Source organism: Arachis hypogaea, chromosome 1 (genome assembly GCF_003086295.3).
Source record: "Arachis hypogaea cultivar Tifrunner chromosome 1, arahy.Tifrunner.gnm2.J5K5, whole genome shotgun sequence".
NCBI lineage: Eukaryota > Viridiplantae > Streptophyta > Magnoliopsida > Fabales > Fabaceae > Arachis > Arachis hypogaea.
In genome coordinates, this window is record NC_092036.1 from 28,252,526 (window position 1) to 28,265,272 (window position 12,747).

The 12,747-nt window shown below is 37.3% G+C and overlaps 1 non-coding gene across 1 annotated transcript; it reads left to right on the top strand.

Annotated features, from left to right (window-relative positions):
- The first annotated feature begins 9,691 nt into the window (after positions 1 to 9,691).
- Positions 9,692 to 9,799, top strand: LOC112716598 (small nucleolar RNA R71). The gene has a single exon (XR_003160414.1). It is a non-coding gene; the product is annotated as a small nucleolar RNA R71 (small nucleolar RNA).
- The last annotated feature ends 2,948 nt before the right edge of the window (positions 9,800 to 12,747 follow it).

Genomic DNA, 12,747 nt, shown 5'->3' on the forward strand with positions numbered 1-12,747 from the left:
TTTTTATGCTTGCTGTGGGTTGGTTTTTCAACCACCTCTTAGCTTGATCTTTTATAGCAAATGGAAACAGTAATAATCTGTAGACATCCTGATCTACCTCTTTATCACGAACTGTGTCAGTAATTTGTAAGAATTGTGCCAGAAACTCAGTAGGTTCTTCTTGTGGAAGACCGGAATACTGGCAATTTTGCTGCACCATGATAATGAGTTGAGGATTTAGCTCAAAGCTGCTTGCTTTAATGGGAGGTATACAGATGCTACTCCCATATGCAGCTGTAATGGGGTTAGCATATGACCCCAAAGTCCTTCTGGACTGCTCAATTCCACTTAGGTCCATGATGGAGAAAGGGAATATGATATGAATTCACAAGTAAAGAAAAATATTTTTTTTTAACTAAAAGTGACCGAAAAAAAATTAAAATAAAATAAATGGAAAATAAAATAAAATTTCGAAAACTAAAAGAAAATAAGATTAAAACAAATTAAAAACTAAATCAATTAGTTAATTGAGAAGATTATGATTGAAAATTATTTTGAAAAATATTTGATTTTTGAAAAGAGGAAAGATAAAAACAACAAAATGACACCAAACTTAAAATTTTTAGAAAATCAAACACAAATTTTCGAAAACTTAAAAGGAAAACACAAAGAAGACACCAATCTTAGAATTTTTAAGGATCAAGACAGGACTAAGGATATGCAAATTCGAAAAATAAAAGAAAACAAACGCATGCAATTGACACCAAACTTAAAATATGAAACTAAACTCAAATAAAAGACTCTAAACCAACAAAAATAAAACAGTCCTAATCTAAGCAACAAGATAAACCGTCAGTTGTCTAAACTCGAACAATCCCCGGCAACGGCGCCAAAAACTTGGTGCACGAAATTGCAATCACACTTTTGCAATTCCGCACAACTAACTAGCAAGTGCACTGGGTCGTCCAAGTAATACCTTACGTGAGTAAGGGTCGATCCCATGGAGATTGTCGGCTTGAAGCAAGCTATGGTTATCTTGTAACTCTTAGTCAGGATATCAATAATTATCAGGGTTGATTGTGAAAAGTAAAAGAACATGAAATAAGTACTTGTTTTGCAGTAATGGAGAACAGGTTGAGGTTTTCGAGATGCTCTATCTTCTGAATCTCTGCTTTCCTACTGTCTTCTTCTTCATGCACGCAAGGCTTCTTCCATGGCAAGCTGTATGTAGGGTTTCACCGTTGTCAATGGCTACCTCCCATCCTCTCAGTGAAAATGTTCAACGCGCTCTGTCACAGCACGGCTAATCATCTGTCGATTCTCAATAAGGTTGGAATAGAATCCAGTGATTCTTTTGCGTCTGTCACTAACGCCCAGCCTTCAGGAGTTTGAAGCTCGTCACAGTCATTCAATCCCTGAATCCTACTCAGAATACCACAGACAAGGTTTAGACCTTCCGAATTCTCTTGAATGCTGCCATCAATTCTAGCTTATACCACGAAGATTCTGATTAAGGAATCCAAGAGATATCTACTCAATCTAAGGTAGAACGGAGGTGGTTGTTAGGCACACATTCATAGGTGAGAATGATGATGAGTGTCATGGATCATCACATTCATCAAGTTTAGGAACAAGTGATATCTTAGAATAGAAGCAAGCGTGATTGAATGAAAAACAGTAGTAATTACATTAATCAATCAAGACACAGCAGAGCTCCTCACCCCCAACCATGGGGTTTAGAGACTCCTGCCATAGAAGATACAATGAGAAACATGTAAAGTGTCATGAGGTAGAGATACAATGTCAAAAGGTCCTATTAATAGTGAACTAGCAACCTAGGGTATACAGAAATGAGTAATGACGTAAAAATCCACTTCCGGGGTCCACTTGGTGTGTGCTTGGGCTGAGCATTGAAGCTTTCATGTGTAGAGACTTTTTCTGGAGTTAAACGCCAGCTTTTATGCCAGTTTGGGCGTTTAACTCCAATTTTTGTGCCAGTTCCGGTGTTAAACGCCGGGAATTCTGAAGCTGATTTGCAACGCCGTTTTGGACCATCAAATCTCGGGAAAAGTATGGACTATGATACATTGCTGGAAAGCCCAGGATGTCTACTTTCCAAAGCAATTGAGAGCGCGTCAATTGGGCTTCTGTAGCTCCAGAAAATCCACTTCGAGTGCAGGGAGGTCAGAATCCAACAGCATCTACAGTTCTTTTCAGCCTCTGAATCAGATTTTTGCTCAGGTCCCTCAATTTCAGCCAGAAAATACCTGAAATCACAGAAAAACACACAAACTCATAGTAAAGCCCAGAAGACTGAATTTTAACTAAAAACTAATAAAAATGTAATAAAAACTAACTAAAATAAAATATACTAAAAACATACTAAAAGCAATGCCAAAAAGCGTATAAATTATCTGCTCATCAATAAACTAAACAAAAAGGAAAAATGCTCAATCTAGTGATCTTCAAACTTAATCATTGTTGATTCAAAATCAATCCCCGGCAACGGCGCCATAAACTTGATGCGTGGAAACGTGTCTCTCAACAAATTTTCCTTCGGCAAGTATACCGAATTGTCGTCAAGTAAAACTCACAGTAGAGTGAGGTCGAATCCCACAGGGATTGATTGGTCAAGCAATTTTTGTTAGAAGAAAGTGCTAGTTGAGCTGAGCAGAAATTGGATTTGGAATTTGCAGAAAATTAAATGACTGGAAAGTAAATAGCAGGAATTAAAGTGCAGAATCTTAAATGGGGAGTTGGGGTAATAAGCATGAAATTAAATGGCAGAAAGTAAAGAAAATGGGTAAGATAAGATATGGGGAAATCATTGGGTTCAGGAGATGTTGCATTCTCCAGATCAAGTTCATTCTCATCTCTTCCTCAATCAATGCATTCATTGATCTCCTTGGCAATCTTAAGTGATTGGATCCCAATTCCTTGGCAATCCAATCTCTCTAAGCTTGAACAATTGCCCAATTCCTTGATTTAATTACTCATGGGAAGAGATGAAGTGTGGTCACTGATTATACCACATGTATTCCCAAATCAAAGTGTTGGTAGCATTACATGTCATAATATCCATCCAAACCCCAATTTGGTCCAACATGAGAAAGCATTTCTAGCATGATCTCCTCATCCCTTTTCCAAGGCTCAAAGGAGATCCAATTATGGAGAGTTTCTTTTCTAAGACAACTAACCAATTGAATTAAGATTGAAAGCTTTCTAGTAAGATCAAGAGAAAATAAAGAAGAAGAAGAATGAAAACTATAATTGATCCATCAAATTACAACAGAGCTCCCTAACCAAATAAAAGGAGTTTAGTTGTTCATAGCTCTAGAAATGAAAAATAGCAGAAAAGAAGAATCCATGCTAAAGTGCAAAAAAAGTAAATCTATAGAGAATAGTGCCCAGAAGTGCCTCTTTTCTCTAGTTCAAAATTACTCTTATATATACTACTCCTCATGATCTTCTAGTGAGTTCTTCAAGTCTTGGATGTGGGCTATGGACCTTGAGTTGAAGCAGTTCTCATCTTTAGTGGGCCCAGCATGCAGAGAAATATAAGTTAGGCTTGGGCATTTAGTGAGATTAATGTTGAGTCACATTTTTGGGTGCGAGAATGTTAGTGGCATTCACTTTTTCCACTAACATTCCACCCTTATATACCCACGTTAACTCCAACGTTAGTAGTCTTAACGTGACTACTAACGTCTCCTATTCAATCCTTGGCCAACGTTAATGGGACTCACTTTTCCCATTAACGTTGGCTTGTGCCCCTTTTCGCAAACGTTAATGGGACTCACTTTTCCCATTAACGTTGGCTTGCTTCTTGCCCCTACGTTAAGTCTCACGTTAGCTTAGCTAACGTGGCTCTTAACGTGGGTGTTCTTCACCTTCGAGAGCGTTAGTGACACTCACCTTTGTCACTAACGCTCCAATTGCCTAAAGTTCCTACGTTAGGACTCACGTTAACTAAGTTAACGTGGCTCTTAACGTAGTAAATGAAGCCATCTCCCAACGTTAGTGACAAAAGTGGGTGTCACTAACGTTGGTTCTTTAAATTCAACTCCACGTTAACTTTCACGTTAACAATCTTAATGTGTGAATTAACGTAGGCAATGCTAATGATCCAACGTTAGTGACAAAAGTGAGTGTCACTAACGTTGGCGTTGTTGCTCCTCTTCCACGTTAGAGTTCACGTTAACTAAATTAAGGTGACTCTTAACGTGGGGCATTGCCTAGTTTCCCAACGTTAGTGGTGTTCACTTTTCTCATTAACGTGGAGTTCCCCTTTTTCTTCTACGTTAACAACCACGTTAACTTAGTTAACGTGGCTATTAACGTGAGCTATGGATGGCTTCGCAGGCGTTATTGGTAATCACTTTTCTCATTAACGTTGCAAGCTCCTTGCCATTCCACGTTAGTGTTCTCGTTAACTAAGTTAACGTGAATGCTAACGTGGTTCTTCCATGCTTCATTTGTCCTGAAATCAAGCGATTAAAGTACATCAAAGCTCTAGCCAAAGTCATGAGATTATGCATCATCAAGTAATCATGTAATTCTAGCAAAAATCTCATGAAATCATGCAAAATTCACAATAGTTGCTTGAATCAATGTGTAAGTGTATTTTCACCCAAAACTTTCCTTATTCACTAAGAAAATGAATGAAACTACCCTAAAATAGTAAAGAAAAGGTCAGTGAAACTAGCCTAGATGCCCTGGCATCAAATGCCGACATCAATTCTAGCTTATACCACGAAGATTCTGATTAAGAAATCCAAGAGATACTCGCTCTTTCTAAGGTAGAACGGAAGTGGTTGTCAGTCACGCGTTCTTAGGTGAGAATGATGATGAGTGTCACGGATCATCACATTCATCATGTTGAAGTGCAACGAATATCTTAGAACAGGAATAAACTAAATTGAATAGAAAATAGTAGAAATTGCATTAAAACTCGAGGTACAGCAGAGCTCCACACCCTTAATCCATGGTGTGTAGAAACTCCACCGTTGAAAATACATAAGTGATGAAAGTCCAGGCATGACCGAATGGCCAGCCCCATGAATGATCAAAAGACCGAATGGTCAAGAGGCTATATTGTCAAAAAAGACCCTAGTACAATAGTAAAAAGTTCTATTTATACTAAACCTAGCTACTATGGTTACAGAGATAAGTAATTGATGCAAAAATCCACTTCCGGGGTCCACTTGGTGTGTGCTTGGGCTGAGCTTGAGCTTTACACGTGCAGAGGCTTCTCTTGGAGTTAAACACCAAGTTGTAACGTGTTTTTGGCGTTTAACTCTGGTTTGTGACGTGTTTCTGGCATTTACTCCAGAATGCAGTATGGAACTGGCGTTGAACGCCAGTTTGCATCGTCTAATATCAAATAAAGTATGGACTATTATATATTTATGGAAAGCTCTGGATGTCTACTTTTCAACGCCGTTGAGAGCGCGCCATTTGGAGTTCTCTAGCCCCAGAAAATCCATTTCAAGTGCAGGGAGGTCAGAATCCAACAGCATCAGCAGTCCTTTGTAAGCCTCCTTATCAGAGTTTTGCTCAGGTCCCTCAATTTCAGCCAGAAAATACCTAAAATCACATAAAAACACACAAACTCATAGTAAAGTCCAGAAATGTGAATTTTACGTAAAAACTAATGAAAACATCCCTAAAAGTAGCTAGATCCTACTAAAAACTACCTAAAAACAATGCCAAAAAAGTGTATAAATTATCCGCTCATCACAACACCAAACTTAAATTGTTGCTTGTCCCCAAGCAACTGAAAATCAAATAGGATAAAAAGAAGAGAATATACTATAAATCCCAAAATATCAATGAATATTAGTTCTAATTAGATGAGCGGGACTTGTAGCTTTTTGCTTCTGAACAGTTTTGGCATCTCACTTTATCCCTTGAAGTTTAGAATGATTGGCGTCTATAGGAACTCAAAGTTCAGATAGTGTTATTAATTCTCCTAGTTAAGTATGTTGATACTTGAACACAGCAACTTTTATGAGTCTTGGCTGTGGCCCTAAGCACTTTATTTTCCAGTATTACCACCGGATACATAAATGCCACAGACACATGACTGGGTGAACCCTTTCAGATTGTGACTCAGCTTTGCTAATGTCCCCAGTTAGAGGTGTCCAGAGCTCTTAAGCACACTCTTTTTGCTTTGGATCACGACTTTAACCACTCAGTCTCAAGCTTTTCACTTGGACCTGCGTGCCACAAGCACGTGGTTAGGGACAGCTTGATTTAGCTGCTTAGGCCTGGATTTATCTCCTTGGGCCCTCCTATCCATTGATTCTCAAAGCCTTGGATCCTTTTTACCCTTGCCTTTTGGTTTTAAGGGCTATTGGCTTTTTCTGCTTGCTTTTTCTTTTTCTTTTTTTTCGCCACTTTTTTTCGCAAGCTTTTTCTTTTTCACTGCTTTTTCTTGCTTCAAGAATCAATTTCATGATTTTTCAGATTATCAATAACATTTATCTTGTTCATCATTCTTTCAAGAGCCAACAATTTTAACATTCATAAACAACAAGATAAAAAATATGCACTGTTCAAGCATTCATTCAGAAAACAAAAAGTATTGTCACCACATCAATATAATTAAACTAATTTCAAGGATAATTTCGAAACTCATGTACTTCTTGTTCTTTTGTATTAGAAATATTTTTCATTTAAGAAAGGTGAAGGATTCGTGGAATTATTCATAGCCTTAAGACATAGTTACTAAATACTAATGATCATGTAGTAAAGACACAAACATAGATAAACATGAAGTTCATAAATCGAAAAATAGAGAAATAAGAACAAGGAAGTTAAGGAATGAGTCTACCTTAGTGAGATTGGCGTCTTCCTCTTGAAGAACCAATGGTGCTCTTGAGCTTCTCTATGTCTCTTCCTTGCCTCTGTTGCTTGATCCCTAGTGATTTTGGTGCTCCTATCCTTAGTTGCTCCCAATAATTGTGTAGAGGAAAATATATCCCCTGAGGTATCTCAGGGATTTCTTGATGAGGGAATTCCTCATGCTCTTGTTGAGGTCCATGAGTGGGCTCTCTTGATGTGCAGTCAAATGCTCTACCTCTGAGCTATGGACCCTTGAGATGAATCTCTCCATCTCCCATGAGTCGGAGGTGGAAGCGTTTGTCTTCTCTTTCCTCTTTCTAGAGGTTTCTCCAGCCTTAGGTGCCATAAATGGTTATAAAAAAACAAAACTATGCTTTTACCACACCAAACTTAGAATGTTGCTCACCCTCGAGCAAAAGAAGAAAGAATAGAAGAAGAAGAAGAAGATATGGAGGAGAGGGAGAGATGTTTGTGTTTCGGTGATTTATGGTGGGTTTGGGTGGAAAGGATGGATGGATGTGAGTGGTGAAGAGTTGATGGGGAAGAGAGATTGAGGTGATTGGTGAAGAAGAGAGAAGGTGAGTTGAGGTAGTGGGGATCCTATGGGGTCCACAAATCTTGAGGTAGGTGAAGAGTTTATCATCCCTGCACCAATTAGGCGTGTAAAATGCCCTCTGCATGCAATCCTGGCATTTAACTCCAGATTGATGCTTGTTTCTGGCGTTAAACGCCAGTTCTATGCTTGTTTTGGGCGTTCAACGCCAGTCTGCAGCATATTTCTGGCGTTGAACACCAGTTCCATGCTTGTTTCTAGCGTTTAACGCTAGCTCTCCTCAGGGTGTAATCCTAGCATTTAAACGCCAGATTGTTGCTTGTTTCTGGTGTTCAACGCCAGATTCATGCTCTGTTCTGGCGTTGAACGCCAGCCAGATGCTCCTTATTGGCCTTCAAACACCAATAAGCTCTTTCTCTAGGGTGTGCTGTTTCTTCTGCTGTTTTTGATTTTGTTTTCATTTTAGTATTTGTTTTGTGACTCCACATGATCATGAACCTAATAAAACATAAAAGAAAGAAAAAATAAAATAAAAATAAAATTAGATAAATAAAAATTGGGTTGCCTCCCAATAAGCACTTCTTTAATGTCAATAGCTTGACAGTGAGCTCTCATGGAGCTTCACAGGTGATCAGGTCAATATTGTGGACTCCCAACACCAAACTTAGAGTTTGAATGTAGGGGTTCAATACCAAACTTAGAGTTTGGTTGTAGCCTCCCAATACCAAACTTAGAGTTTGATTTTGGGGGCTTTGTTTGACTCTGTATTGAGAGAAGCTTTTCATGCTTCCTCTCCATGGTTGCAGAGGAATATTCTTGAGCTTTAAACACAAGGTAGTCCCCATTCAATTGAAGGACTAGCTCTCCTTTGTCAACATCAATTACAGCTCTTGCGGTGGCTAGGAAGGGTCTTCCAAGGATGATGCATTCATCGTCCTCCTTCCTAGTGTCTAAGATTATGAAATCAGCAGGGATATAAAGGCCTTTAACCTTTACTAACACGTCCTCTACCCATCCATAAGCTTGTCTTACTGACGTGTCTGCCATTTATAATGAGAATGTGGCAGCCTGTACCTCAAAGATTCCCAGTTTCTCCATTACAGAGAATGGCATAAAATTTATGCCTGACCCCAGGTCACATAGAGCCTTCTCAAAGGTCATGGTGCCCATGGTACAGGGTATTAAGAATTTACCAGGATCTTGTTTCTTCTGAGGTAAAGTTTGCTGAACCCATGTGTCTACTTCATTAATGAGCAAGGGAGGTTCACCTTCCCAAGTCTCATTACCACACAACTTGGCATTCAGCTTCACGATGGCTCCTAGATATTGAGCAACTTGCTCTCCAGTTACATCTTCATCCTCTTCAGAGGAAGAATAGTTTTCAGAGCTCATGAATGGTAGAATGAGGTTTAATGGAATCTCTATGGTCTCCATATGAGCCTCAAATTCCTTTAGGTCCTCAATAGGGAACTTCTTCTTATCTGGGAGACATCCCATGAGGTCTTCCTCATTGGGATTCACGTCCTCCCCTCCCTCTCTAGGTTCGGCCATTTTGATTATGTCAATGGCCTTACACTCTCTTTTTGGATTCTCTTCAGTATTGCTTGGGAGAGTACTAGGAGTTGTTTCAGTGATTTTCTTACTCAGCTGGCCCACTTGTGCCTCCAAATTTCTAATGGAGGACCTTGTTTCACTCATGAAATTTAAAGTGGCCTAAGACAGATCAGAGACTATATTTGCCAAGCTAGAGGTGCTCTGCTCAGAATTCTTTGTCTGTTGCTGAGAAGATGATGGAAAAGGCTTGCCATTGCCGAGCCTATTTCTTCCACCATTACTAAAGCCTTGTTGAGGCTTTTGTTGATCCTTCCATGAGAAATTTGGATGACTTCTCCATGATGAATTATAGGTGCTTCCATAAGGTTCACCCATGTAATTTACCTCTGCTATTGCAGGGTTCTCAGGATCATAAGCTTCTTCTTCAGAAGATGCCTCTTTAGTACTGTTGGATGCATTTTGCCATCCATTCAGACTTTGAGAAATCATGTTGACTTGCTGAGTCAACATTTTATTCTGAGCCAATATGGCATTCAGAGCATCAATCTCAAGAACTCCCTTCCTCTGAGGCGTCCCATTATTCACAAAATTCCTCTCAGAAGTGTACATGAATTGATTATTTGCAACCATGTCAATAAGTTCTTGAGCTTCTGTAGGCGTTTTCTTTAGTTGAATGGATCCACCTACAGAATGGTCCAATGTCATCTTAGAGAATTCAGATAGACCATAATAGAATATATCCAGAATGGTCCACTCTGAAAGCATGTCAGAAGGACACCTTTTGGTCATCTGCTTGTATCTTTCCCAAGCTTCATAGAGGGATTCACCATCTTTTTGTTTGAAGGTCTGAACATCCACTCCAAGCTTGCTCAACTTTTGAGGAGGAAAGAACTTAGCCAAGAAGGCCATAACCAGCTTATCCCAAGAGTCCAGGCTATCTTTAGGTTATGAGTCTAACCATGTTCTAGCTTTGTCTCTTACAGCAAAAGGGAAAAGCATGAGCCTGTAGACTTCAGGATCCACTCCATTAGTCTTAACAGTCTCACAGATCTGCAAGAACTCAGTTAAAAATTGATAGGGATCTTCTGAGGGAAGTCCATGAAACTTGCAGTTCTGTTGTATTAGAGCAACTAGTTGAGGTTTCAGCTCAAAATTGTTTGCTCCAATGCCAGGGATTGAGATGCTTCTTCCATCAAACTTGGAAGTAGGTGTAGTATAAACACCAAGCATCCTCCTTGCATTATTGTTGTTGGGTTCAACTGCCATATCCTTTTCTTGTTCGAAAATTTCAGTAAGGTTGTCTCTGCCTTGTTGTAATTTAGCTTCTCTTAGTTTCCTCTTCAGAGTCCTTTCAGGTTCAGGATCAACTTCAACAAGAATGCTTTTTCCTGGTTTCTGCTCATATGAAAGAGAAGAGAACAGAAAAGGAAGAGGAATCCTCTATGTCACAGTATAGAGATTCCTTTATGTTAGTAGAAGAATAAAAGAATAGAAGAAGGAAAAGAGTTAAGAAAACAAACACAAGGGGGAGGATAGGTTCGAATTCCTGATATGAAGAGAAGTGTTAGTAGATAAATAAATAGATAGAAGAAGATGAGAGGGAGATAATTTCGAAAATTAATTTTGAAAAAGGGTTAGTGATTTTCAAAAATTAAGAGAGGAAAAATAATTAAAATTAAAATTTGAAACAATTATTAATTAAAAGAATTTTGAAAAAGAGGGAGATATTTTCGAAAATTAGAGAGAGGAAAGTAGTTAGGTGATTTTGAAAAAGATAAGAAACAAACAAAAAAGTCAATTAGTTAGTTGAAAAAGATTTGAAAATCAATTTTGAAAAGATAAGAAGTTAGAAAAGATATTTTGAAATCAAATTTTTGAAAAAGATATTATTTGAAAAAAATATTTTACAAAGATATGATTGAAAAAGATATTTTGAAAAAGATTTAATTTTTAAAATTAAAATTGATTACTTGACTAACAAGAAACTAAAAGATATGATTCTAGAATTTAAAGATTGAACCTTTCTTAACAAGAAAGTAACAAACTTCAAACTTTTGAATCAATCACATTAATTGTTAGTAAAGTTTTCAAAATTTTGAAATAAAGATAAGAAAAAGATTTTGAAAATAAATTTTAAAAATTTTTGAAAATAATAAAAAAATTAAAAAGATGTAATTTTTGAAAAAGATTTGAAAAGATAAGATTTTTAAAATTGAAAATTTGACTTGACTTATAATAAATAGCTAAGTTTTAAAAATTTTTGACTAAGTCAACTCAAATTTTTGAAATTTATGAGAGAAAAAAGGAGAAGATATTTTTTTGATTTTTGAATTTTTAATGATGAGAGAGAAAAACACAAATATGACCCAAAACATGAAAATTTTGGACCAAAACACATGATGCATGCAAGAACACTTAGAATGTCAAGATGAACACCAAGAACACATTGAAGATCATGATGAACATCAAGGACTTATTTTTGAAAATTTTCAAGAAAAGAAAAACATGCAAGACACCAAACTTAGAAATTTTTAATGCTTAGACACTATGAATGCAAAAATGCATATGAAAAACAACAAAAAACACAAAACAAGAAAATATCAAGATCAAACAAGAAGACTTACCAAGAACAACTTGAAGATCATGAAGAACACCATGCATGAATTTTCGAAAATTGCAAGAAAAAGAGAAACATGCAATTGACACCAAACTTAAAACATGACACAAGACTCAAACAAGAAACACAAAATATCTTTGGTTTTTATGATTTTATTGATTTTTTTGTATTTTTATTTTTTATTTTTTTCGAAAACACATAGGAAAAAGAAGATAAGAAATTCAAAATTTTTAAAAAGAATTCCAGGAATCTTTGCAATGTTAGTCTAAAGCTCCGGTCCAGGAATTAGACATGGCTTAATAGCCAGCCAAGCTTTTTGTGAAAGCTTCTGTCCAAAACACTAGACATGGCCAATGGCCAGCCAAGCTTTAGCATATAAATCAGACATACAACAGCTGATACTTCATCCAACTTCATATACTGATAAGGGGAAGCCTCAATCCAATTGAGTTAGACATGGCTTTTCAGCCAGCCAAGCTTCAACATGCTTCACGAAACACTAGAACTCATTCTTAAAAATTTAGAATAATTTTTCGAAAACAGAAGTAAAAATTTTTTGAAAGATTTTTGAAAAATTTTTGAAAATAAAACAAAAAGAAAATTACCTAATTTGAGCAACAAGATGAACCATCAGTTGTCCAAACTCGAACAATCCCCGACAACGGTGCCAAAAATTTGGTGCACAAAATTATGATCTCTAACAATGGCGATCAACTTGGTATGCGCGTTTATAACTCAGCACTTTCTTCACAACTTCACACAACTAACCAGCAAGTGCACTAGGTCCTCCAAGTAATAAACCTTACGTGAGTAAGGGTCGATCCCACGGAGATTGTTGGTATGAAACAAGCTATGGTAATCTTGTAAATCTCAGTTAGGCGAATAATAAATGGTTATGGAGTTTTCGAATAATAATAATAAATAAACAGAAAATAAAGATAGAAATACTTATGTAAATCATTGGTGAGAATTTCAGAAAAGTGTATGGAGATGCTTTGTCCCTGTTGAATCTCTGCAACATACTGCTTTCTTACTTTCAATCATTTTTACTCCTTTCCATGGCAAGCTGTATGTAGGGTTTCACCGTTGTCAGTGGCTACCTCCCATCCTCTCAGTGAAAATGTTCAACGCACCCTGTCACGACACGGCTAATCATCTGTCAGTTCTCAATCAGGTTGGAATAGAATCCAGTGATTCT